The sequence below is a fragment of the Excalfactoria chinensis genome, chromosome 2 (assembly GCF_039878825.1).
Source record: "Excalfactoria chinensis isolate bCotChi1 chromosome 2, bCotChi1.hap2, whole genome shotgun sequence".
NCBI lineage: Eukaryota > Metazoa > Chordata > Aves > Galliformes > Phasianidae > Excalfactoria > Excalfactoria chinensis.
The window spans coordinates 98,407,625-98,434,015 of record NC_092826.1 but is presented as its reverse complement, the minus strand read 5'-3'; positions in this window follow the sequence as shown (position 1 = coordinate 98,434,015).

Sequence of the window (26,391 nt, the reverse complement as noted above, 5' to 3'; positions counted from 1 at the left end):
TTATTTCCTTGCTGAGGAGCTCTTAGCTGAGAAGGTTCATACTTCAAGTGAAAAGAAAGAGGAGTAATGTAATGTTACTTTCTCCTGGGTAATACAATCAACCTGTACTGCAGGTGGGTGGTCAAAACTGATAGGTTTTCTTACGTGTTTGGAGGACACTGCCTTGATACCTGCTCCTTACAGATCCACCAGGCTCATGCTGTCTGCCAGGCATTTTAAAGCAGGTGATAGAGTTCTTTACCTTCTGAAACTGTGAAATGAATAGCATAAGTATTTTCGGTGTTTAAGTTTGAATGCAGTGTGTGTCATATCAGAATATAAACCTCCCAGCTCTCCAGACCTGAATTTTTATCATGATAACTCCTCCAGTGTGAAATAATAGCTCAGCAACTGCATTAAACTCCAGTTGTTGCAACAAGCAGGTATAGAACAGGCTCATATTGCATTCAGTATATACATGAGCCCACGCTACATAGAGCACTACTGTATGGGAGCTGTAAGGATACAAGTGGGATTTCAGCCTATGTTATTCCTGGGAGCAGTTGGGAAAGCTGGCTCCTCTCCAGCGTGCAGATATGCCTCCTCAAGAGGGTATGATCTCCCAGCAGGGTGGTACTTGGTTTCCAACATACAAATGCAGGTAGTGCACACTTGTGCCTCTTGAAAGATTTAAGATGCTCAGCATAAGTTATCTTGCCTTTGCCAACAGGCTGATGGAGTAGTATTGAATGACTGGCATCTATCCATCTTCAGTGCAGTTTATGGACAGATAAATTAAGCCTTTAGGATACTTTTTCTGCCTGCCTGCCTGCCTGTGTAGTACTCAGACTTTTCCCATTTGTAAGTAAGCCTTGTATTAGAATTCTATGCGACAAATGCTATTCCAGTATAGGTTAAATGCTGAGTTACTTCTATTACTAATGAAAAGTTTGTCATGAAATCCAGTTTATGTGCACTTATTTCTGTCCATGTTTGAACTGTAGGTCTTGATCGTCATTTAATGCTCTGGAAGTATAGCTCATATTTTACAAGCACTAAAAGTGCTGAGGTCATGCTTAATGGGAATGGGAGCCACGATTTCCCATGCTGGCCTCTATGTTACAAGATATGAGGAAACTGGTGGCTTCACAACACAGATGGGATCATGGGGAATGCTGTTTTGCATTTGTACTGCAGCTCCAAAGGCCAAAAAACATCTCTGCTCAGGAGAAAGGGTGCACCTTTATATTTTCTTGATGGGTATGGAATGGATCACCCAGATCCTCATTCTTATTTCTTGGTTGATAGGCCATTCTGAAACACAGTTGAATCTCAATTCTTTTGGCACAGCTGCACTTTCCTATCAGTGTCCAGAGTTCTGTATGTAGCTTAGCTCTCACTCTCCCACTCATTAAGTACAATCTCCTTTAGTCTTGACTGTAAATGTTTACTTTATCTTCCTTTTCAAAGTTGTGCATAGAAGCTCCTTTCTGCCATTCTGGATTGGAAGAAGAACTTCTCCCCGGCTTTCCATGATAGGACAAGTTCTCTACTGGAGATGACTTGGAAGAAGAGTGAAATGATGCTGTCTAGCCTGGATTCTAAACATGTCATTAACTGACATAATGCAGGCTGCTTGATGGGGAGCAGAACTGTCCCTGCTTCCTACTTTGAAAGAATATGTCCTGTATTTTGATCAAATTAGGTTATTTCTATTGCCTTTCTCCTTATATTACAACACATTTTATCCTGATTTGCCCCCCTTCTCTGTACATACTGTCTCAGGTTTTTGCATCCTTCCAAGCATTTGGGGAATGCTTCACAAGTAGCAGTTGTGCAGTGTCTCTCTGTTAAAGGTACGTTCTTTCACAGACACATCTCCCCTCCTGTTTTCTTTTTTTTTGCCCAATTTGTGTCAGGATGTGGTATAGCAGAATGTGAAGAGTATGCCTCTGTGTTGAGAAGGGTAAGAGTACTGCACCCCAATTTCCCAACTCCTTTTGCCTAGCTGCATTGACAAACATCCTCTTAGAATTCATGGCAAAACTCTTGTTGAATTTCACTACGTATTTATAGCAGGATAACTGTCAGTGGAGCACCCAGACTTGGTTGTATTATGAAGTAGAACCTGTAAAGCTCCCTGTAAAGTGGTGAACAGAGACTGCAACTAAGGATATAGGACAGATTTATGTTCTAACCACATTGAAGTCTTTTTGTTGTTGTTTTTGGGGTGAGGCGTTTGGGGGAGCTGAGAACAGATATCAGATAATAATTTTTTTTTTCTAATGCTCTGTCCCAGCAAGATAAAAGTGCTACTTAAATGTGTACATAAAGAGGATTTAATTTTGTAGACATAAGCTTGAATTTTATTTCCTCTTTGCAGAGACTCTAAAACAGCAGCTGTGAGGTGATGGTGTGGTGGTGGGTGGCTCCTCTTTTTGGAGTGAGCTTTCTGAGAGCTTCTGTGTGCAGAACAGGAGATGGAGCTATTTCCTAGCAGTAAACCTGCAATTTAATTAAGTGCTAGAAATAGTGGCGTGTTGTCCTTGATCCCCTTTTTCTCTCAATGATTACAGTCCCCCTCTAATCCCACTCTAGCCCTGAAAGTAACCTCTTTGTTAAGCCCAACAGCACATCAGGATGACATTTTATTCACAGTCTGAGTTTGTGGCTAATGGAATCAATAACTGGCAATCCTTTGCTTATGTCACTGGTGTAAGCAGCTCTCAGAGGTGACAGCTGCTTGTTTTGAGGTGAAAGAAAGATTATTTATAAGGCTCGCAGCTGTGTGTACATTTCAGCCATGGGCAACAGAAGAATTTGTCTTCCAGGCTTCTACTATTTTATTTTTAGTCTGCCTTCTTTAAGGTCATATTTTTATTCTCAGGTATCTAAATTAAAAGCAACTATTTTCTTTTATTTGTCTTTCTAAGAAAAAGAAGTGGCCTATGGATTAATGTTCCACGTGTATGTGCGTGAATGTTGGTCAGACTATGGCAATTAACTTGTGAGCTACTGTCTATTCTAGTCGCATTTGGTAGAAGAGATGTTAACAACAATTAGATTCCTGCAAATGGTACAGAAATCAACAGCTGGGTAATGGAGGAAAAAATTCACGTGCTGAAAGTATTTGGTTGGTTACCTTTCTCCCTTATTTCAAACCACCTGTGGGCTACCTGATCTACAAACAGGAGATGAGCTGTCTGTGGCACAGGTTTCCCTTCCTTTTCCCTGTGTCATTGTGGTATGCACTGTTGTCTGTCTCCAGACATGGAGCTATCTTGCAGCATGTAGCTGTCATCGTGGCTGCTAACCCAACTCATGTTGCAAACAGCATGATGTCAGTGCCTGCCCCTGAGCATGATTTTGCTTAGTAATGGAAATACCTATAGGTTCATGGCTTTTGAGATCTGACCAAAGGAAATGCTTCAGGTTGGCTGATTTGTCCATCTGCTAGGAAGCGTCAGCCTTGCTATCAAACACAGAGTCCACCCTTCCCTCCATCCAGGGCTGAGCTAGGAGCTAAGAACAGAGGTATCAGTGTATTAAAAAAAAAGGGTGTGGTACAATGGAAGACAGAAAATACCCCGTGTAATTAATCTTTCTCCATTGTGAATGTATTATCTGGTTATTCTTTTTCCTTCTTTCTGAGTGGTCAGCTAGTTCATGGGGTCAAAAAATGCTATGTTCCTTTGGTTGCATCTTTCCTCCTTGTCTGTCAACACTGAGCTGTGTCTCAGCACTTGATATTTTGTGCAGTCTGTCTGACCCACTGTTGTCTGTTCAGCATTGTCCTCAGATCTATCTTCTGCCATTTACTTTATGCTGACTAGCACATTTGACAAATGCAACAAGAGTTGTTCACATCTCATCTAGTGTAATAAGGAACAGTTGTCATATCCTATACACTTCAGTCCTGTTAAATTAAAGACCGGTTTACAAATATTACTAGGCACTTTCTTATTCAATTTGATGCAGAAGCAAATGCAGCATTTTTGTATGGAGCCTGGTACTGTGAAGGTTATTACAGAATACTGACATAATATAGCTAGACTGGTGTGTGTGTGTGCGCATATATATATATATATATATTCATATATATGCATATCTAGTTTATCCTGAGCCCAAATACCTACCTTTTCATAAGCTCATGGATCACATCTATTTAAAATGAATTGAACTGAAAATGCAGTATATGTGTACAGAACAGCTGAGTAGGAGGGGTAGCCTGGAAAACAATGCTTTGGTTTAGGCTGTAGTTTGAATTTTTCTCAGAATTCTCTGATCCTTATGCTGTATGTTTGTGTAGAAAATATTATTTGAGGAGGGATAGTCCTAAATTGCAAGGAAACCAGGCTTACTTGATCTCCTGTAGGTTCCTCGCATCCTCACCTCTAATATAATACACCTTGCCACTGTCACCACCATCACCTGGGTCTCCCAAACCCTTTCCACACCTTAACAGGCCAGCCTAGCTGTGACAAGGCAGTCTGTTTTCCTATGTGCCATGCTGGCTTCCCACCTTGCCCCACTACTTGCTCCAGGTTCACAGCAGTATGAAGGACTGTATTTTCTAGCAGGTGGGCTGAATGTGGCACTCTAGCTCAGTGCAACTATAGGTCATGTGTTTACCATGGGTTTGGGGAGTTGTTGTTATGGTTGGTTAGTTGTTTTTTTTGCCTTGAGTTAATGAGATCTTGGGATGCAGACCTTTAAGTATGGGTCATTAAAAAACAAACAAAAACAAAGCCAGCTCCCAAAATCTGTTGGAGCAGAGGAGCACGTACAATTTCAGCATTGTTTATTAGCCAGTTTAGTTGACTGTGAAGAACAGCTGAAGAGATGATGAACACGTTTTATTGAAAATTCAGTGGCTGTTATATAATGAGAGCAAAAAGAGCACAACTTCCTGAGAAGTATTTTCAGTCCTTGCTTCCACGAGTAAAGGGACAAACAAACACTTCATGGAAAAAAGAAATGCTCTGATGTATTCCAAACGTACTATAATGGATGAACTCCTGATAAGTGGAATTGTATAGTAAGTAATAGGATATGTACTTTCAAATATTTTGAGGTGAGTTCTCCTTTTTCTACATTTGTAAGGGGAAAGGATATCTTCACTAATCAGAATGTCAAAGACCTCATTGGTCTTTGTGTTGCTGGTTGTGAAGGTTTCCAGCATCCCTGCCAGCTCTGCAAATGAAATATATTTGGTTAAGAACAGAGTTCTTGTCTGCTACTACTACACTCTCTAGGAGTAGATGTATGTTACAATCAATTTGGACTCTGAGGGTAGGCCTGGGAAAGGCTTTCATACGCTCTGGGAGAAAACAGAAAATGTTGCTATGTAGATTTTATTGTAGTTGAGAAGGAAGTCCTGAAAGCTGGCAGTTGTGGAAACTACAAGTTTGAGTTGTTCTATCTCAATCTAGTGTGTTCCAGCACACACACTGATATTCTGAAGTCTTGAACACAAATAGGTCCATAATCTAAAAACTGTGCATCTGCACAACTGAACTGAAAATGCATGGAATTGTCCCTGTCTGAAATGACTGAAACACTGGCTAGTGGGAGTCTGAGTGATCTTTCAAGCTTGAATGTACCTGTTTATAGCACAGAGCAAATTTAATTTTCTTGCTTTCACATCACCAAGGTCAGCAAGTCTATGCCATTAAACACTTCCACCACATGAAAGCACCGGCACATGGTGAGCAAGTTACTTCTCAGTCTTCACTTTGATAAAGCTTCTTAATCAACCCCATACTTTTGCAGCCTCTTCTGTTCTCTTTCATGTTTCCACAGTCTTCTCAGTATGAACGCCAAACTTGGACAGGCTAATCTGGTGCTGTGTACAGAGACTAACCTAACTCCTCTTCTGATTGTAAGATACCAGAATATGGTACTGAACTTCAGTTCATGAATATATGAGTCACACTATTTGGGATAAATGTTTCTTACAAAAAAATGCTTAATGCAAAAAATTATGTTCACTGGATAGATACGTTCCTCAAAAACAGGTCAGTGCAGACATAGTAAAGGAGGAGGCAGAATAGAGGTTATATATGCAAAAATGGCACAGTCAGCAGGCTTAAAAGTAAATGTTATTTTTAGTGACTAAATTGGTAGCTGTGAGTTCAGGTACATTCTACTGTGTCCCCTTAAACTGCAAGTGATGTCATCTGAGGTTGTTCTTGTTTCTAAACTCGAATAAGTAATAATAGCAATACATCTTGTAATAATAAAATATATTATTTAGAGTCCGAGAATTCTGATTCTTGTAATTTTGATACTTAAAATCGTTCTTACAAAGGTATTTACTGTGATGCTTCATTTCATTTCTTTCACTTCTTTACCAAGAGAGTGCTGAGGTGCTGTGGATGCCCCATCCCTGGAGGTGTTCACAGCCAGGATGGATAGGGCCCAGGGTAGCCTGGTCTAGTATTAGATATGGAGGTTGGCAGCCCTGCTTGTGGCAGGGTGGTTGGAGACTCATGATCCTTTATGTTCCTTCCAACCCAAGCCATTCTGTGATTTCTTGAAGAGAGATCAGTGGAGAGTTTGTTTTGTTTTGTTTTCCCCCATTTCTTTATATTTACTAGAAATCCTACCTGATCAGTATCTAGCTCTACCAAGTGGTTCATAAACTTGAGCTAACAGCTGTTTTCATGTCTTCTGGTACCACCCTTCACGTTATTTCTTTTCCCTGAACTATCACAGTGAATAAAGAAGCCACTGTTTCCATTCATTAACTCTGTGTTGAAGTATGGCATACATCTTCCAAGTCTGTCACCTGAATCAAACGATTTCCTCAGCAGATTTCTGTACTATTTCCACCTACACACAAAATTAAATTAGACTGTGCTTCCTCTTGTTAATTACCTCATTTGAAAAGAAGAGGAAGTGTGTCTTTTATGCTTACTATAGTGTCTGAATTCTTACCCCTCTATTCCCCCCCAAACTTTTCATAAAATCTGTTCCATAATTGTCACATTTGTAAGTAAAATAGCTGTTAGTAGAGGTAGCGCTATTCCCTGGCTCGTAGTTACCTTCATGGCTTTTCCTGCTACCTGTTGCAGCCACAAATACTGCATTACTAAGTGGCTTCAACTCTCCCTTCCAGTTAGGAGGCCCTGTCAGTCATGCAGCAGATGAATGCTGCAAGAAATCTACACTGTGTTCCACACAATATGATTTCCTTATCTAAATCCTTCACTCTTAAGAAACAAACAAACAAAACCTAAAAGTCTTAATCCAAATAGCTTTCACAGGGAGAGGTTTTGTGACTATGAGACTTAGAGGCAGTTGAAAACCCACAAAGTGGGCCCTGGGAGGATACAGAAGGAGGAAATGCATGCCCTTTGTTTTGGCGTAAGCTGAGCAATGGGAAGGAATAGGCTTTGCAGAATGCAAGGACTATTCTGTGTCAGAGATGGAGGCAGCTGACTCAGAAGGGAATTTTACAGTGTTTCCTGTATAGTTCTTCAGTCTAGTTTGAATGAAGTGTAGAGGGTGTATTCTTGAGCTGTGTTTGAAAATACTTGTATTCATTACTGTAATGCTCTGTGCAATTGCCTTTTTGCCCAGTGCAGCATTTGACTAAATACTTCAAACTTCAGTCTTTCCCCTGCAGCCTCCTGCAAAACCTTGGGAGCTGAATCTCTGATGTCTTATGCCAATAATCAAAGCAGACAGACCTGTATGTTCAGAGTACAGCTAAGTGGGTATGCAGGAGGGGAAGGAGCCACATTGGCCAGTGGAAACTCCAGCTTCACATTCAGCTTAGTGATCTCCTTCTTTGCTCATCCAAGTGAGAATGTTAGAAGTAGTAACCACAAGTGCCTGGCACATAGCAATGTATATTGTGCTAGGGAGGGAGGAGACTCCTGCTTTGGTCTTTGCCCGGTTCTTCCATAAAGTGACAGTCATGTGAGTGACTGCGCACTCCTCCTGCTGTGCCTGTAGATGTAGAATTTGTCCTGCAGGACAGTAGGTTTCCAACTTTGAGGTTGTAAATTCTCATATTTCTTAGCCTCCTTGTGATTCCTTGACTGATTGTTAAAGACAATCCTTATTTGTATGTGAAGGAAACAAGACCTAACTGCTTTGGTGATGAACTCAACTGAATCCTGCTATGTCTTATAGAACTTCTGCTGTCACCACATCTTTCTCTACCAGAGTTATTCTAACTGGAATTATCCTAGTAGCAGATTGACTGTCTCATTAAGTTGTTAATGAGTACATTCTTATATTGAAAGCACATTAGCATTGCTTTCTGTGTTTTCCCATGTTCTTAAGGCTTGAATGAAATTTTTAATACTTTTTTCTATAAAAAGATTTTTTAATTAGGTTAAAGCAAGGGTGCTAATTAGGAAAATTTGAAAGCAAATATTCCAATGTGTTGCTTGTGCTGTCGTTGTCCTCAAGTCACACACTCTAATTAGGCAATTATAATCACTCTTCTGCATCATGTGGGAGCTGTCTAGAAGGTGATGGCATTTGAACTGTAGCTCATTTCCTTTTTGTGATTCCTGATGTGTCTTTTCTAACAGTATGGGATGAAATCCATTCCCTCACTCTGTTCCTTGCAGCTGTAGACTTTGTGATTCTACTTTAGAGCTAATCCTTGTGCAGATGCAACTAATGTTTTATTTCTGGACTGTTCATTAAACAAATCTGATCCCCAGGCAGCCTGAAGTACAGTGGTGCTCTGGGAAACAGTGTATTCCAAGGAAAAAGGATGAAGGCCTGATTGCTGCATTATAAAAGCTGCTATTATTGCATCAATCAAAATAATGCATCATTTCCTGTCTCTCCCTTCCCACATTCCCCCGCCATTCCCCCCCCCCCCAAAAAAAAAAAAAAAAAAAAAAAAAAAAAGATAATAATATATGTATATATATATATATAGGAGAATAAGTGAAGACTTTTTTGTAGTGGAATTATTTAGGTGTGCAAAATATCAGAAAGCAATGCCTCCTATTTTAATATGTTGGCCCACAGTCATCAGAGGTGGATGTTGGTGGTATGGCAGTAGAGGTTAAACCTCCTCCAGTATTCCATTAAATTCTGTTGCTGTGTGGCAGGTGGCAGCAGTGGAGCAGTCTGACATGGAAATGTGTCTGAAGCAGAGGTGTGTCATTGAATTCCTTCATGTGAAAAAAAATGGTACCCACTGACATTCATTGACATACTGGATGTTAGCGCAGTAAAGGCTGGACTATGTGGGCACTATCTTCTTAGCAATTAAGACATCACAGTGGCTGTAAAAGAGTGGTCACCTCTACTGATGTGGATTCTGGTGAAAATGCATAGTTAATGGTGATGACTGTTGAAAAATGGTGATCTGCAGCTCCAAATTTATTCTATCAAATAGTGTTGTTGTGCTGTTTGTATCTGTTGTAGCTTCCGTGGGAATAAATAGAAGGCATAGGGTAGACTTGTGTAGCATCCACATGCCGAATAACATCTCATCTTGTTTTACTGTTTCAGGCTTACCTTTTGCCTAACATTTCAGCCCACATACTTAAAAGTTGTTTTTGAAGACTGTTCTAACTGAATGGTAACCTGTGATGTCAGAGGAGAGGCAGAAACTATTACATAGAAGTTAAAATATTGGTGTCTTATTGTTAAGTCTGTTTTCAGTAGTCAGCTGAAATAGCTTAGAGCTAATTGTTCTCTTTCCCCTGAATTTTCTGTGTGTTAATAACAGTAACGTTGGTCAGTCTTGTGATTTTTATGGTGGAAAAAAGTAATTGGAAACAGATATCACACACTTCTGCTTGCTTTTTATTTTTACTCAGCTTTCCCCCCTTCAGAAATAGCTTCTCATGGTGCCTTAGATTAGCTTTTTTGCCATTTTCTTTGTTCTCTTCCTTTTCTGCCTTTTTTTCCCATTGGGTAGCACTCAAATCAAAGCCAGAGGCATGGGTGTGGAAAGATAAATTCTACTGAAAAAAACACAAGTGTGATTAGTGTGCGGGATGCTTTCCTGTCAGTGTAGAGTGAAAAACAAACATGTTAGCAGAGAGCTCAGACTTTCAGTCCAACCGCCTGCTATCTAGCTTGGATATTTATAGGCAGATGTGGTTAAATGCTGCCTTCCAAAAAGGAGCAATGATTCAGCTTCGGTTTATAACTTCCAGGTTATAACTCTCAAGTAAAATAAGAAAACTTGCCACTGAAACTAAGTAGTTCGCATCACTTAACCAAAGTAGCAAAATCTGTAATAACTAACGATGAATTATTGCCTGCGTCAAAATCAATAAAGTAAGCAAATTAGTTTCAGTGCTTGATTGGTTAAAACACCATGCTAATACTGCAGAATAATCAGTCCTTGCTGTCCTTCACTACAGAGTCCTACAGGTATATGTCAAACCTTTAACTGTAATCTAGTGAAGGATTTTCTCCCATATTCAAGGGAGCTAGCATGGTCTTATCAGCATCAGATGTCTTAAGTAACATTGCAGTCTTAGGAAAGAAAATCCAATTTGAGGTAACTGTAAAAACATTAAGGAAATTTGCTGGCATAGTAAAAACACTCACTCACCATTTACTCAAAACCAAAGTGAAAAAAGCCTGCAGGCTGTGATACGTTAGCTATCCTGACTGGTACTAAAGGCAGTGTTCTTACTGATTTTGGTAATTAAAATTCATTATTCTTAATTTAAGATTTAGCGTATTTATTAAGAACAAATTAATAACCAATTAAGAATAGTGTATTTTGGAACAGTAAGGCAGACAACCTCCAGTCTTGATAGAGACCATCTATCTATTAAACACAACAAGATAAAAACCAATAAACATTTTTTATAAAGCTAGATTTTGTAGACTTGCATGCTACCAAAGTGTTCTCATCACAAAAGGTGGTTTGTTTCAATGTGCACAATAATTTCTAATTTTCCTTTAGTTTAAAAAAGAGTAAATATGTCGTGTCTTGGTAGGTCTTGTATTTCTGGCAAATCAAGATTCTTACTTTTTCCTTATCAGACCCTCACTTTAATGTGGGAAGTGATGATATTATCTTACATTGTCTAGAATGACAGATGTATGTTAGTCAGTAATCATGAAATGCTTTTACCATGATCTGTAAGAACCGCACAAAAGAAAATACTCATTTACACAACTTTCAATAAGAGGTTCAAATACTTTTCCTTAAATCTGATCTGCAACTACAGATTTAATGTTGAGAACCTGCATACTAAATTGTCCTTTGTGTTTTATAGAGAGAATTTCAATGAAATAAACGCTCACATCAGTGTGTATTATGCAATAATTTGAGCTATAAATTATCCAAGATCCAAGCTAAGTAAGTAATGGTTGAAAGCACCCGGTAGTGTACTGCAAACCAATTGGTCACGTATTGAATGCGTAGCAATGGTCTGTACTGCAGACTTCAGTGCGATGCTTTGTACCACAGATTTTTTAACAAGCTGAAAGGTTTTTGATGGGTAACATTCTACTATTTTCACAAGCAAGTAGAGCTGCTTATACATACATTTTATGCGAGTCTTCAATTGAGTTATTGCTGCTTCAGCTGCATGTCATAGTTGAAACAATCCTAAAAAGTCTGAGCTTTCCAAGTTTTGTAAAATAAGAGATCTAACTCATCCCATACATATTCATTCCTTCTGAACTAAGCAGTCATTTGTAATTTTGGAACCTGGGTGTAAATTATGTAACTGAAGAATCCTATTGTGAGGGTGTTCTGCTTACGCTTGCTCACAAATGTGATCCCAGAGAAGTTCTGGGCTGCTGAATCAGAGTGGAGAATGGAAAGCCACTTCTTCCAGTTTCCTCCCAAATACCGTGTCTAAGAAATCTTAGCAGGGAGAAAAAGAGCTGCAACAAAAGGTTATAATGTTTTTGTCAGACATGTTGCATTTGTTCTGTGTGTATTCGGGTTTTTAAATTATATAAAACTTCTATGAGACAACATTAGTTACTGTTTAACATAAAGAATTTGATGAAGTCTAGGTTTGTTGGTTTTTTTTTGTTATATCTTATATAGCTCAGGACACAGCAAGATGAGAGGTGACTTCTAGACATCAGTTCTAATAGACTAAAGACAAAACCAACATGATTTGATTTCAAATTTTGTAGTGTCTGAATATGTTTGTATTACTTGTAGAAAGGGTCTGGAATTGATGCCTTTTGGAATTTCAAAAACACCCAAATGTTAGTTTCACTCTGTAACTTACTTAAAGTCGTACTGAGGAAATGTTGCACTGTGATCAACTGGAGGGAAATGCTATTTGGATCTTGACTTTTCAAAATATTCAATGGCAGGAATGTGCTGTGGGAGTTTAGTTTACAGAAAGCAGTTTTTTTACTTTACTTTGGAGGTTGTTGGTGGGAGTGGGTGACTCTTGATACGGATTCTGTGGTAATATCTAACTGTACTTCCCCTATCTCCTCCCCCACATTGACAGCAACCCTGATGTTCTTCCCTGTCAAATAAGGATGAGGTGTGAACTCAGATGAAATGAATGACAAGCACTAAGATAAGCAGAATCTTCTGTGCCTGGAATCAGTGTTGATACTCAAGTAGTATACCTTCTTTTCAGTGTGCTTGCATTTGATTACCAAATATTATGTCTTGATGTGCCTGACTAATCACTGAAAGTCACTGATAGATAATTCAGATAGAAAGTAGGGGACTGAGGAGGGCAGTCCTCCAGTTGGCATAAACCTGCCTTAACTCTTTCATCATAAGTCACTGATTTCACTATCATGACATCAGTTCATCTAGTTGAGCATCTAAGCCTTTCGTAAAGAGATTATACATGCTTTAGTGAAGCTGTGATGGTTTATGTCTGCTCAAAATCTGCCCTCTACAACAATATCTGCCTTATCATACTGTACACAACAAGAACCTGTTTGAAATAGAGCTCCTGCTGTATACCTGAGTGTAGAAAAGTGAGAAACAGCAGCTGAGCTGCAACCCAGTATCTCAGTACAAAACCTCTTTTCTCTATCCATAAATGCTTTCTCAACTGCGCCTCAGACTGCACGCCTTGCCTTGTCTCAGCACAGATTTCTCAGTCGGATTTTCTCCTTTCCTTGAAATCAATGGTAGTCATGGATTATTAAAATAACTGTTTGTATCAAACCAGTATGCAAAAAAGAGTTGAAGATGTTTTACTGAGCTTGTGAGACTGGATTCTATAGGTGTGGATAGCTGAGAAGAGCCCTAGTTCACTTAATGCAGCCCTACTTTTCATTTCTGCCTCCCTGTACTGTTAAATGAGGCCTGGATTGAACAGTAATGGGTAAACTGCTCTCAGTTTACTAAATGCACTCTTGTATGCATGGAACCAGGTGGTGATGGAAATGTATTTATCTTTCACCAGTATTCATGCCTTGGACATGCAGTTCGTTTCAGTTCTTCATCTATTAGCAATCAATAATGTTCCAAGCCCAATTGATTAAGTATGCTTACTGCAAATTAGACAGTAAGCTTGCTGTTGCAAAACTACTGCAAAAAACAGCTTTTGACTTAGCGTGGTTGTGGTGTTCTCTTGGCTGGAAATGTGGATTTAAGCAAGAAATATTGAATATAGGAGCTAGCTGTTAGGGCTGCAATAGTATCTACATTTAGAGATGTAGAAAAGTGGAAAAGTGTTTGGAAAAGTAGAAAGAAACCATGTGGTTGATGCCTTTCATAGGGTCTAGGATTACTGAATGAGTTTGCTGATATCTGATTGCTTAGATAATATAGATTTGTAATCTCTTTTTTCCAAGTGCAAGTGATGAAGCTAAGCAAACGATGTGCTACATGTTCTGTTAAAATTGATTTCTTCCCGTCTCATATTTTTTTTTCAAATGTAATTAGTAATTGTTTGGAAGCACAGCATTGCACTGGCATCTCCTCTTACCTCTTTTCAACTATTTGTTGAAAAGCAATTAGTAGTAAGCTGCATGTATTATTTTTCAGCATGTTTACAAAAAGTCTTCAGTATAATTATTTTGACAATGCTGTAGACCTTCCTTTGTAGCTTGGAAGATATCTGGAACATCTTTGATGCAAAAAGCAATATAAATTAGTATTGCTGTTAGATAAAATGTTACGTAGCAAATGCCATGCTTTCTTCTCATAATAAGCCTCGTCCCAACACTATTTGCATAATGGTTCTGTTTCTGACTCCTCAGAGAGGAAGGATGTTCTTCAGATAACCTCCTTTCTTGTGGCACAGGAGGGAGGAACAACTCTGGAAAGAGCTGAAGGAATCAAAGCTTGTTATGAACTGAACTCTTCACTTTCCATAAGGTTCCCATTAGGCTACCTTACAGGGGTTGCGTTATGGCCATGATAGTTTCATAGACACATATATGTTATCTGTTGAGCCACACAAGCTTTCCTCATTAAACAACCTCAACAAAAAATTCTCATATGGGTTAGAACTTCAGTAGAGGGAAACAGATGCACTTTGCTGAGCAGGGAATGGGCTTGTCAGTATTAAAAAATAACTAAAGAGTGGCTTCTGTGAGATGCAGTCACCTTCCATATCATGACTGGGTAGTGAGAATTTATTTTGGCCAGCACTGTAGTTATGAATTTTATCAAGTTTCAGTGATAAAAGCCTATATGAAAACTAGATGCAGATGATCTCTTTTTTAAAAAAAGCTGAGACGTCTTTATTTTTTAATTCCATAACAGTTGTATTCTCTTTCACAGTGAAATGTAATCAACATACATTTACATATTTCATGTAATCAGGACAACTGGAGGTGCATGCTAAAAGCAGGATGTTACGGTCAGAGCGCCCAGCCTCATCTTGGTATAATGAAACTATTCATGAAAAACAACTGCAAAAATATCTGAAAAGTTCAATCTGCAGATTCTTGTTTATTTGTACGTGAATCTGTATAATTTCTTTGATATCACAATCTTAGAAGCATTGATTGGAAAAGCCAATTCTCGTTGGAAGGATAAGCTTACACAGTCTATTGTCAGCTCTGTCAGTTCTGGGCATGGAAGTCACAGAATCACTGAGTTGTAGTTATAGAAGGGGACCCCTACAAATCATCTAGTCTAACCCCCCTGCCAAAGCAGGGTTCCTAGACCAGGTTGTACGGGCATGTCTTGAACATCTCCAGAGAAGGAGAACCTACAAGCCTCCTGGGCAGCCTGTTTTAGTGCTCCGTCACCCTTACTGTGAAGTTCTTAGTGCACATTTGTGTGTAATTTCCTATGCTTCAGTTTGTGACCATTTCCCCTTGTCCTATCGCCACACACTGCTGGAAAGAGTCTGGCCTCATCCCTTTGTCTCCCACACCTTAGATATTTATAGGCATTGATCAGATCTTCTCTCAGTCTTCTTTTCTCAAGGCTGAACAGACACAGGTTGCTCAGCCTTTCCTCATAAGAAAGATGCTCCAGACCCTTTATCATCTTCATGACCTTCTGCTGGACTCTCTCTAGAAAGTTCCTGTCTTTTTTATACTGGGGAGCCCAGACCTGGACACAGTAATCCAAATGAGGCCTTTCAGACTGACCCATGTTAATAAGTGTATTGGGTCTGAGGAATCTATGATTTGTTTCCTTCCTATGGTTTGATACATTATTCAAGAGGCTAGGATAAAAAAGATTTAATGCATATATATAATATGTATTTTGTAAACATGTACATATTTATAAAGAAAATTTATAGAAATATTTCAGAAAATCAAAGTTTGCAAAGGTCAATAGAATTGAGAAATTCTTGTTTGACCTGAGCAGCCCATTCTGTTTTGAAGTCTGCAATGTACATCTTTACATTTAGGTAAGAGTATCTCATCTAGGTGATAGGAAGATAGTTTGAGTCCGTGAAGTAATGAATTTAAACTTCTCCCATCTCTGTTTTTTAAGTGGCAGATTTCTCTGCTTTTTTTTCTTTTGCTGTCAGCAGGAATGCTCCGTCTCTTCAGTTTTGGCATCTTTGAGCAAGACTCAGCTTTACCACCTGCTCCTTACAGCTTATTTCATGGGTAGGATCATGCCAGGGCCCTCCATGCTTACTTTGTGAATAAACGTCATCAAGATGAATCTGCACTCCCAGTCCTTACAGAAAACAGCTCAGCTTGTTACCATTTCTAGCATCTTCATCTGTTCCTTGATTTACCACAGCCATACAGTAGCAATTTCCTTCTATTTCTAGGAGGCACAAAAAAGAAGCATCGTTATAATTTTAAGCTACCAGAAGTTATTCACATCAGCATTACACTATGTTTTTCCCTTTCTCCATTCTTCTGTTTGTCAAAGCAGGATGTCTTCCAGTATAGGAAGAGACAGTACAGCAAAGCAGTATGCTGTAGCACTGACTTCCAGTAACTGCAAGCAAGGAGTTGATTAGCTAACTTTATGGATTCTCTCTTGAACAGTAGAATTATGGAAGTAGCATCCTACGATCTGTCCCAGAGCTCACTAACCTGAGGTGTCAATTAGGAAGGTAAAAGTTCTCACTGAGGGTTTTTCTGTGGTTTGAATACATGAGGGTGCCCTATGGGTTCTCTGATGATTAATGAGGTGCGTTCTTACAATCCAATGATTTCCTTGATTAGAGATTCCTTTTCAATCTGCCTGTTTGTTTTAATGAAAAAATTCAGTATGATCGAGGTATCCTTCTCAGGTCTAATTTCCTTGAATTTTGTCAAGATGAAAAAGTTGATAGTCAAAGAAGAGACAGGTGAACTAAACAGGCAAGATCCTTTTGGGATCCCCACCCAATGGAAAAAGAAATCTGAGTTTTCTGGAACTAGGAAAAAGTTTTCACTGTATTAGATGAAATGACATGGCTTAAAAATAACCCTTCAATTGGTTCTTATAGAATTGTGTGCCTCCGGTGGCGCAGTGGTAGAATTGCTGCTTGCAACACCAGAGGCCCGGGGTTTGAATCCCCCCTGTGGTGCAAGTGGCAGAAATGCTGCTCTGCTACTCAGAAGGGCTTGAATCCCGGGAGTTGGACTTGATGATCTCTAAGGTCCCTTCCAACTCGCACGATACTATGATACTATGATATAGAAGCTTGTCAGTTAAATCTCTCTTCAGTATAGTTCAGTGTCACCAAATCAGCATTTTCCAATGAAATAATTTTCCAATAATTTATTAGAAAATATTGACCAGTTTTGATCTTTGTCATGCATTCAACCAGGCCAGGAGGATATTGCTTTTTTTGAGAAGAGTGGTCTGAACTTCTTTTCATGAACGTATCTTGTTTCATATCAGCTTGAAGGAAGGACAGAAGCTATTAAAACTTGTCTTAAATGAATTCAGGTGGGCATGATCAAAATGCCTTCATATCCTTCTGGAAAGAAGGGGTTTTTTGTCTGTCTCTACTTTCTGTTGCCACAGGAAGAGAATGTTTTTCTTCATACTCTGAAAGATCTGTCCTTCATTGCTGTGAATTACTGAAACAGCCTGCTTTGTTTTGAACTTGTTTTTTCAGTTTGCTTTTTTCCATTTAGTTTTCCTTATAAGAAGTTTGTACGCTGAGAACTGAGAGTTAAGGAGTTGTTTTGATTCTCTTCTAGCTTAAGTAGATTTTTCATTAAGACTAAATGTTAAATAAGGAGCAAAAGGTGAACAGTCATTTCTAATAGTTAGTATCACTAAATGCAATCTGTGGTTCAATTAATGTTCTGTTAGGGAAAAAAAAATAGATCCAAAACACGCTGACCCACAGGGAACAGCAGGTACTCATTAGAAGTGTTAAACTGAACATTAATAATATGATTGTGTGTTTGGAAACTATGACAACAGTAAGGAGTGGCAATAAAAATAATTTTTTATTGTCTATATGTACTATTTTTTTCCCATATCTACACTTGATCCTAGTGGCAGATAACTCACTAAAACTATTTGTGTGGCATGGAAAGGCAAAAAGTTTCATAGGAGAAAGGGAGAAAAAGAAGCATGAAGCCAAGGTGAGATCCCCCAAGGAGCAGTTTAAGCTGAAGGTAAAAGAAATGCGTGGAAATTTTTAGTCAGAGATACAAAAGTGTCAGCCAGCTGTCTTCAGGTTCTGTCATCATTAACATCTTCTAATAGAAAATCTAAGGCATAGACTACCTGAGAAGATTCTCCTTCACTGTGAATTTCTAGGAACAGTGTTTATTGTGAAGACTTTTTTCTTTTTCATGGCATGGGTCAGGAGGTAAAGTCATTGGGGTGGGGTAAAGTCATTAACAACATTTATTGACGACATAATTTGGATCTCTGCTGCTGTCAGTGAAACTAAGCAATCAACAAATAAGCAACTGTGAGTTGAAAATCACCCTAGTTCCAAACATGGCCTAAGCTGATAACTTTGAGGCATGAGTATTCAGCTGGTTTATTCTTTCATAAAGTCATTGCTCTCAGTAATTGCTTACAAATGACAGTCACCTTAAAAGGTTTGTAGAAGCAAATATATTTTTATGTGTTTGTGTAGCTAATAATGCCATGAAGTAGTGAAATAGAAGCATCCACTTAAGTGTAGAGTTTGTACCTGGGAAACAATGAGACCCAGGACACTAACCAGTCACCAGACACTCATTCTGCACTATGCAGGGTTTTCTATCCTGCAGCCATCTTAACACTACGTTTTTGGGCAAATCCAAAGTATTCTGAGAAATAGTCTCAGAAAAAAATAAATCTCTGCTAAGAATTGTATAAGCAAACTGTAAGTCTGGCTGGCTTTTGATCATGTTTGATTGCCAATTTGTGGCTAATTATTTTATTTCCTATATTTTGAGTGCCAGTTGTGAATATCTTATATGTTTATATCCTTGGTGTATGCATCTTTATTCAGTTTCTGGAGTGTGTTCTCAAGACTTGAGTTAAACTTTGAATTACAAGGATACATTTGGAGTTAATTTGGGGCTTTATTAAGTGAATTGAAATGCCTGTTATGCCTTTTGACCTACCCTTTGTCCCTCATACTAGTATAAGCACAATCATAATCAAATAATGTCTAAGGGTTACAGACTTCTAGACCTGAATACAAGAGCATTGCTGAGCATGGTATCCATCACTGCCTGACTGCATGGCACTTCTTGCTTTCACACATTTCCAATCAATTATTTCTGTGTTTTCTGCCAAGGAAAGTGATTTGTCAAGTGTATGCTCGGTCCAAACAGCAGTTCTAGCCTTTAACTGAATATCTGTATGTTTCTGGTTCTTCAACTGCATACCTAATTCTATGTCAGCTGCAGAACACCATTTTTTGTGGTAATACCTATCAGGGAGTCGTAGTCACTTTGATCTTCCTGTTTCCCCAGATGGATACTGCATCTATACAAGGGATAGGAAACACTGTGCTACCATTCATCCGGAGGAAAAGAGTAGGAGAACATCTATCTTTATCCTAACTGAGAAAATGAAAAATGCTTTAGCTTATGTGGATATGGTTGTCTTCTCTTTTCTAGGAGAAATATGAACAGGGAAGGTTGCTGTTGATAATCCCTAATTATTGCGCGTCATATTAGGGAGTGGACCTTTTGGTGACAAGCTAAAATGACACTTCTAAGGCAAAAGCTGTAAGAACTTCCCATTGAGCTGCAGAAGAAAATAACATTATATAAGCTTTTCTCTGTTGCATTACTTAGTTAAACCTTGCATCTGTAGCTAAACAGCCACTTAGTCTAACTGTCCCCTTTTGCTTCGTATTCATTTGAACATCCTACAGTGCCTTTTCCTTTAATTCATTTTCTCTTCTCTGAAATTATATAAGAAATCTTCAGTTCTTACCGAGGCTTCCATGCAAGTATATCAGCAAGCCCTGCTCTCATTCACTGCAGCTAAAAAAGCCCGCTTGTCTCACTGGCTCCCTTTTCTTATTATTATGAGTTTCATTTGAATGATACATGTCAGCTTAGTTCATTTCCACAGTACCTAAACAGACTGGTAAATGTTTCACTACTCTAGTTATACTGTTGTTAACATTTCTGGGTTGTTTAATATATATATTATTTTTTCCATGAGTTCATTCTGAAACAGTTACCTGATGAAAAATATTTAGGTATTAGCCACATTGGTATATTCTGCAGCCCAGGGACCTCAAACATTTGGAATTCTACTGGAAGGCTGTGAACTGCTAAAATATTTGATATTAGCTGCATGCTGTTTTGAGACTTGATTCACCCAGACAGGGAGTTTATATTCAGGAGAAAACCTGTTGTAGAAGTGGTTGACATGACAAATGGTTTTGTAAATGCAGCTCCAGGTAGGTCCAACAGTGTTTAGAGTACATCTGACTGAAGGGTCTGTCACTATAATCATTTTTCTGTGATGTGGATGCCATTAGCCACAAAACCGTGTGGTGCTGTGAGGGTGGAGTTTGGAGATGAGATAGTTTTGCAAACAATTATAATAATACTGCTTCTGATCCTTGCTGTTAACTGCTTTTGGCTTCATGGCGGCTTGCACAATTGCATCAGGAAATGGGTGTGCAGGGAACTGGGAAACATCAATATTGTTTGTATGATTGAGAGGCAAGCCAATGTGTGGGTGTTTTATAAAGGGTTATGTGCAAATGAGATACACTGGAAGGGAGTTTTTGGCAGGAGGGCGGGAAAAACAAAATAGTTATTCAGATCCCTACTAATAGCCAGGTTTGTTGCTGTTGGAGAGGATTTTGCTCCCCCAGGGTGATGATAGGGCTGTTTTTGCCAGAGAAAGAGATCAAAAGACACTCATCTGTGAGGCTGACCATCACAGTGAGAACTGGGAAAAATAAAGAAACCTACTGCACATGTTCTCAGACTGCCTGAATTGGAGTTTGTCCTCGTAGCCATAATGAGGGCCTTGAAAGGAAGACTAATTACAGCTACAACTTGGACACCATCACTTCAGAAGTGGTTCTGGAGAGCTAGTCAGTCACATCTGGTAAGCTAAGTCACATGCTGATTTGGAGAATCATGTCCTATTCCACTGTGCCCCATCAGTGCTTTTAAGAAGCTTCTGATCATGCCAGGCTGAATGGGTTCATTTGGTGGTAGTTTGCAGCAGCAGGGCTGTCACACACCCGTCGGTGGCACAGAAATGGAGGGAGTGGCAAGCATGAATGCTTTAGAGAGCAGTGCTCCTGGGCTCTGAGCTCTCAAGAAGGTCTCTTCAGCTGGGATCTCAGAGCATAGGTTGGTGCATCTCAATTGAAAGTACAGAATTCATTTTGAAGGAAAAAACTAAGAAAATGAATTAGAAAGTTAAAAAAATAAGATGGGAAGTGTGCAGGAGTCCAAAGGAAATTGGCAGAATTAATTCAAGCCTTGCATGGCCGCCATATATTTCTTCTCCACAGAGAACCTGTGATGAGTCAATGCTGAAGGGTGAAGAGCTGCAGCCCACTGTTGCCGTGCGCAATTATAATCCAAACCCCATACTTGCCCAGGTGCTAGCGAAACCCTCGCTAGGGCCAAAAGGACCACCGTGACTCATCAAGAAAGGTGGCAAAATGGCGTTTATTAGGAGTAATCAATACCTTATATACCTTACTACTTCGTCTACGCCCCCTAGGGCACGTTTGAAATGCGCGCGCCCAAAGTACATCACTAGATAGAGGACGGAAGAGGCTGGTTTACTATCACCGTCACATCCCGAAAAAGCCCCGCTACCGCCTATATGCTTGTACTACAAGGTTCAGCCTCGTTAGCATCTACAACAGCCCACTGAGAGGAGTGGGTGGATGTGGTAGGGAGGGAATGGGATTTAATTCCCTTCCCTGGTGATGAGAATATTGTCTACATTTCTCTTGGCAGAAGACTCCTGAAATTTCCACCTGTAGTAAGCATGGAAAAATATTTATCCCTTTCTCTATAGAGCTACATCTCAAAGAGTATTATCATGTATCTCGCCAGTTGTTCCTATCCTAAACTAAATAACCCAAATTCTTCTACAGTTCCTTATGAGATATTTTTGTTCCAGTTGTCTTAAAATTCCTCTTCGTTGTCTTTCAGGCTCCCTTTAATTGGTCTTTATCCTTCTTGAATTATATTAATGGTATGCTAGCCGAGTCCTTACTGATAAAACAGAATTGCTTCATCTTACAGACAGTAATTCCACTACATTCCTATATGGACTTTTAATACAAATTTTAGTCTCATGTTCTGCTTGTGATGATGTTTCAGTTTCTTTCTGCAGTAACAATGCTGATCATTCCCCATATGGTGCATAAACAGCCAATTATCCCTACCTATGTACCTTTGCTTTTCTCATAATGAATTATACCCCTTTTCTTACCCTAGCCAAACTGTTCTATTTTCAAGATAGTTTTGAATTCACTTCCTGTTCTGTGATACGCTTCCAACCACTCTAACTTGCTGAATTTGTGGATTAATTGAGCACTTCTTGCTCCTCTTCTCCAAACCATTAATGTAAATCTGACCAGTCTCAAGCCCAGAGCACACCCCTGCAGAATTCCTTTGATGTATTCCACTGGTCTAAATCTCAACCATTGATAGATATGTCCTAAATGCAGTTCACCACACATTTATGCACCTGACTAGTAGCACTACCTATTACCTTTTATCTGGTAATTTTTCAGACGTATAGAAAGAGCAGTAGTAGTTCCCCTAAATTGTCATGTGACCAAATAGAGCATTTGGTTCTCTTGTAAGAAAGCCTTGTCATTTTTCTGTATTTCTTGTTGCCCTTCTCTGCTACTACCCAGTGAAAATGCATTGTTTTCTTGAATATGAATGACCAAAATTACAGTCAGTATGCCAGATGTCTCAGGATGCTGATCTTTCTCTTTCAACTCAAAATACATTTCCAATTACATCAGGGATCATATTTGTCTTGTTCCAGGGTAAATCCAATCACTGCCTCATAGTCATTCTGTGATTGATAACAGGTGGTTCTTCTCCTTTGGTTTTCATTTCAGGAATCATTTGTTTACTAAGCTGTAATTCTTCTTCCCTAGTCATGGGAAGAAGAGGGTTAAAGCAATTTAGTGATGTGATTCAGTTTTCATAGTAGCATCCCACAGAATGGATTATACTGGTTAGTGAGCATAATGATCTGAATGCTCCTAGACTTTATTTTTGCTGTATTCTTTCATCTCCATTTAAAGACACTGTAAAAACTGAAAACTAAAACAGAGGTGAGTGATACCTTGAGATTGTATAAAAAACCTTAAGAGCTGAATGGGAGCAAATTTAATTGCCCAGGTGAGATCTTTAAGTTTTGTTGGAGCATGATGGAAATTTTACATCCTGCAGCTAAATCAAATAGTCCCTAGTTTACTAATGGTAGCTTATTAAAATGAACTAATTTAAATTGCCAGTATATGTATCACAGGTTTAATGCCATGACCCTCCTAAGGTGTGATTTAAATGACTCAAGTCACTAGTCATAGAGCTAACTTGTTTTAGACAGGCTGCTTGCTAATGGCACAGGACTTTCTCCTGCCATCAGCATCACTAGTTCTCCTGTACTCATCAGGATGAACTACAACAATAGTATGACACTTAATTCCTTCCCACTGCCCAGTCTAGACTGCACTGCAGTGTGCTGTGGCTTGGATTTGTCCAGCCTGAGGGTCAGGTCTTCTCAACAGACAAGAAGTGAAAATTCTGCAGTAAGTTAACGTGGACATAAACTTCTTCATGTAGGTTTTATATTTATTGGACCAGCTTTTCATTTTATACTAATTCCTAAAGTAATGGGATAGCGAGCACTGACTTTTCTCTTCTGAGCTATGTTCAAAGAGGTTGGTGAAGCTCCCATCTGGATCAGCAGACACTTGCATTTTGTATGCAATAACTAGTCCACATGACTGCTGTGTTGTTGACTGTTATATTCTCAGAAGAGATACAACCTAATCAACCAAGAACCAAAGAGCTTGGCTGCCATCAACTTGCTATAGGGTACTGAGCCAGATCATTTAAACTCCCTGTGTTTAAGCTTGTTCCTGTGTAAAACAGGAATAATAAAGCTTTTGAGCTAGTGAATAGTGCTTTGAAATCTACAAATGAAATACAACTATGGAAATAAAATAGTCTGTACTTACTTTTTGACATCTAAAGAGTTGTAAACATGAGAAAGATATGAAACTCACATATTTACATGAGTGAGTACAAGTTAAATGATGGGAAAAAAGAAGTCCATTAACTGGAAATGAGGCTCACTGTAATGATATTACCTCTTTAGTAGATTAAATTGTGGAATTAAGTTTGGACATTTAAGAATTAAATTATCTTTTATTGTTAGCCTTGTTCAATGATATAATTTAGGACCTAGCTCTCTCCTCATTTCTTACTCACTGCCTTCTACAGATATGTGCATGGGAAAGCTGTTCTCTTTAACACGGAAACGTGGCTGTCTCCCTCTCTGATGTTTATTGTACATTTAGTTGTATTCTTGTGACTTCTGTATGGGTCATTTACCTGCATTTCCCAGTACAGCTCCTCAAAACTACTTTGAAGAAGATTTCAGAGTGCTTCCAAAAAGACAAAAGGGATTAGAGGATGTTGGAGGGATTTAAAACATTGGAAGTGAAGGCACTGGAGTCTGGGAAGAACGGCACAGGGACTTAGAACAGGGGATTCTGCCCCAATGAACAACTTTAACTATCCCACAGGCTCTGAAATGATATCTATACTGTTTCTTTCATTGGCTGATGTAGATACTTCTGTTATTTTCTATCTATTGGTTCTTTGATAACAGTTTTACTAGAGCTCAACTTCTAATGACTTTCCCCTAGATTTTCACTAGGATCATTTCTGATATCTCTGTAAGAATTGCATTAGCTTCCCCTAGCTACCATCAGCATGGACCTTTGTTTCATTTGACCTGTCTTCCTGGCCAGCTTATGGCATAGTGGGGCCACTTCCCATTGTAGGAAGCTGCAGGCTCCAAGGAAGGAATTAAGCTATCAGAACTGGAGGAGTACTGATGGATAGTCGTTTTGTCAGAAACATAGTGGTTGCCACATGATACAGACTTGTGTAAAAGTTATGAATCTATTTTTGTTTGATTATTTTTTTTCTACCACAGTTAGCAGAATATATATTTTTTCTGTTAGTTTTATGTACACTCTTTTCCAGGAGCGATGAATAAATTCACAAGGTGGAAAAAAGTATGGCAAAAAGCTAGAGTGCTTCATGGTTTCAGAAATGATGCTAATATATTCAAGTCTATATTCTGCTTTGAGTCTGGAGTGTATAGAGATAAATCCTTTACTCCCTGTTCTGCCCTGAAAATGATTAGGATGTTTTTGATATCAACAGAGTAATGAAAGATGTATTAATGTTGTAATAATACCGTATCTTGTGAATTAATGGCATGCTTTTTGTTACATACATTGAGAAAACTATTCTCGCAGCTACTTGGTAGCGTACTGTAATCCCATAAACTTTTACCAAGGTGAGTAACTTAACAAATAGCTTTTACTCTCCTTTAGAAGTGCTTGCTGGGTCCAAATCAAATTGCCAAAGTTGTCTGTGACTGAAGAGGAAAGATGAAAAGAACAAGCAAATTGGCATTCATTAATTTAGCATTTTATCACTGGTAACCAATATAGGTGGGCTGCTCCGAAAGTAATGCCTTCTGTTTTACTCTGTTGATCAGTGATGTCAGAGGTGGATGTATAGAAGCTGACATAGCGGCTGTGAAATAGTGTGCCAGCTACACCAGTGCACATTTTTATGGGTGTGGCATGCAGGCTCTTGCTCATCACTGGGGAAAATACATAGCTAGTAATGGCAACTATGGTGAAGAAATAGTGTTTTGTAGCTGAGAATTTGCATTATCAAATAGTGTTATTGTGCTCTTCGTATCTGTTGTATTTTCCATGGAAATAAATTGGAAGCATTACCTTTGGAGGGAACTATGTATTTCAGTGTCATCACTAGAAAGGCGGTTGTAATACAGTGACTGTATTCTGCTAGAAGCGGTGATGAATATCACACCACGCACCCAGAAAATAAGAAACTGGGGAAAAGGGGTTAAAATGCAGGAGAATTTATTTTTTGACTGGCATAAGCTCAGAAATCTGGCAATAGCAATCGGAAGAGCGTAAAATTTACCTAGTGAACCCCAGTGGCAGCCAAATGTAAGGAATAAAGCTCACAGCATACAGTCAGCTTCTGTGCAACCTTCCAGAAAGATAGTGGTACCACTAAGAGAGCTGTTGCTTTGCAGTAATTCCTCTTTATGTAAGTAGTCATCGGTGAGGCCATGTAATCTCCCTCCGCCCCTGCTGTTCTTCCACTCAGCAGCACTCTGCCAGTCACCCACACAGTGACTCACCCGAGAGCCCTTTCTGCTATATACTTAGGAAAAGGTTAGAAACATTAAGCTGTTCCTTTCCTGTTCTTCCTCTCCTCCTTCCCTCCTCATAAAATCGCTCATAGGCTTTTGGCATGGCTCTTTTTGTTCTCCCCTAGAAAACTTCTTTGTCCTATAGAGATAAATACCTTTGAAAGTTTTGCTTTGAAGTAATGAAATTGCTGGCA